The sequence below is a fragment of the Elephantulus edwardii genome, unplaced genomic scaffold (assembly GCF_000299155.1).
Source record: "Elephantulus edwardii isolate Elephantulus edwardi_28Jun2011 unplaced genomic scaffold, EleEdw1.0 scaffold00264, whole genome shotgun sequence".
Classification (NCBI taxonomy): Eukaryota; Metazoa; Chordata; class Mammalia; order Macroscelidea; family Macroscelididae; genus Elephantulus; species Elephantulus edwardii.
Window position 1 is genome coordinate 3,723,571 of NW_006400014.1, and position 2,664 is coordinate 3,726,234.

The following is a 2,664-nucleotide window of genomic DNA, read 5'->3' on the forward strand; positions in this document are numbered from 1 at the left end:
TGCACTTCTGGATGGCACAAGGTAAGGTACAACTGATAGCAACTGATGATGGGAGAGAGTTGACCAGAACCCAAGCAAATGATGACGTTTCATTCTGTGAGCTAATATGGATTGCTGCCACCAGATGATGCATTTTTGAAAGAACTTTGCATGTGAATGCAAGTCCTAAATGTTCTAAGTGGAATAGAAGAATTTTTTCAAAAAAAGAAACATGCTTTTTTTTCCTTTAGAGTACAGGTTTGATAGAAATGGGCAAATCAAAAATTGGCTATCTAAAATTGGGCAGATTAAGGCATGAGGCATGAACTTGCTGGCTTATATGCTTTCATGAGTACAGTTTTTATTATGTGAGAATGATGGCTAGAAAAGCCAGGGGGTGGTCTCTGGGTGTCAAAGGTTTATCATCCAAAATGTCTTTTCTTTGATTAACTGTTTATTTTGGCCAAAATATTTATTATATTAAGGAGAGAGGATTAGGAACAGATACAAGTCCCACCCTACTAAAGGCTTATATAAGCTCATGGGACCTCAGTGCTAGCTCTCTTTATTATGGGACACCTGCTTTCAAAGGATGACCAACAACACTCACCAGCCTGCATGCCTAAAGTCATAGGAGTCATTCCCCTGAAAGGTCTGAATCTCTGGAAGACCTTCCAGCAAACCACCAAATCAAAGAGACACAGAGGAGCTAAGGAGCTGAACAAAGGAGGAGCTATTGATGGCAGAAATCATGGACGTGTACAGCATGGACTTAGACTGCTTGCATTTGGGACAAAGTTGATGTGATTTTTTTTTATAGTTGGTACGCTGCTAATCTTAGAATTTTAAAAAGAGCAATAATTTCTAACTCTTTAAAAGTGAAGAGTGAATGCCCCATAATTTGTAATGAATAATGAATAATTTGGAAGAGGGTATCTTAGTGATTTTCCTCCAATATGTGCTTTTTGAATAGTATGCAGCCATCATGGGTAATTTGCAATAGCTGTTCCTGCTGAAGTCAAACCAGCCGGACGAGATGTCCTTGGAGGGTCTGTTTCTAGACAATTTCTCTGTGATTCATCAGGCTAATCTGCTGGTACAGGGCAATTGAATGGTCTTCTCTGAAGCACAGCAAACCTGCAAGTCTTACAGAAGATGCTGACCCTCACTCTTCCAAGGGCCTTTTGTGAAATGAACAGTGGGTGAATGTCACTGAAAGCAAGATAGGGGATTTGAGTCATTGTGTTACCAGCACTTCCATGTTCATTGAACAACACAAGCATGGCTATAAATACACTATCTAGATGGTTTCCCCAAACCATTAGTTTCCTGTAAATCAATATTCCACAGAAGAGAAAATAAGATACTGGGAAATTAAATTATTTACACAGGGATAGACTCCCGCCATTCATTCATTTAAACCTACAGCTGTCCACAGTTAAGAGGCTTGCTTTCCTTCCTGTTTCTTAAATTACATTTGAAAAAAGTAAAAAACCAGCATTTCATTGGAAACTCTGATTGCTCCTGTTGTTTCCTTATTTTGTACCTTATGACCATTTATCATCTACTACCATTTGGCATTCAGAACTTTGAAAGTTGTTATTTCTAGGAAATGAGTCTATTAATGCTAGCATTTATTGGATACTTTCTATTTACTGGAAGCCAGTAAATGCTTTATAGTTATACTTTATATCTTACTTAATCCTTTAGCCATCCTATAAAGAAAGTAAAAATACTAATCGTCCCCATTTAGAGATTCAGACATTGAGCTTCATAAAGCACATGCAACATGCCCAAAGGTTTCACTTGGTAAAGAGCTGCAACTCAAACGTAGGGCCATCTAGTCCATCATCCTGTGTCATGAACCACTTCCTTCCCTCTCTCAGCATTCTTCTGAACATCTCTCTCCATGAGGCTAACTAAAAGATGTCCTTATATATATCAAGACTTTAGGTTGAAACTTACACATCTCACAGATTTTATCATTCTTTTTAAAAATAAAATCAAAATTTCATTTTAAATCCTCCCCCCCAAAAAAGTAATTATATCTGCTCTGTCAGAAGACAATGAAGCTCATTCCAAGTGCCCAATCTAACTTCCAAGTTCAAATCTAATTATAGGTTATCCCTTTTCAATCCATGAAAATAGACATGGATAGAAGAGATTTCTTTCAAGTGATTCCAAAAGCTCAGTATTTGTCACAAAATGGACAAACAAGGGCTAAGAGAGTCTGGCTATGGAGAGGACATCTTCCCCAAATAGGAAAGCTGAGATCTGTAACAACTTGGGCTTCTGCTGACATTTTTCCTGTAGAAGGAATTTTGATAAGGTTTCCCTATTATGAAGAGTCTCTGATGTCTAATAAAATGAGACATAATGATGAATTAAATTCTTTTCACAGAGTGGATATTTATAGTTTCTCTCTCCTGTGTGGAATCAATGGACTCTAAAAAGAGCTGGAGCTCTCAAACTTTCTCAGAGAGGACATTTACGGGGTTTCTCCCCTGTGTTGGACCTGGTGGTGTCTACTTAAGCTGCACCTCTGAATGAAACTCTTTTCACATAGAGGACATTTATAGGGTTTTCTCCTGTGTGGAAACGCTGGTGTTTTCTAAAGGTAGACATCTGAAGGACCCTATCTTCATAGAACCTGTACTGGGTTTCTCACTTGTGTGCAGTTACTGG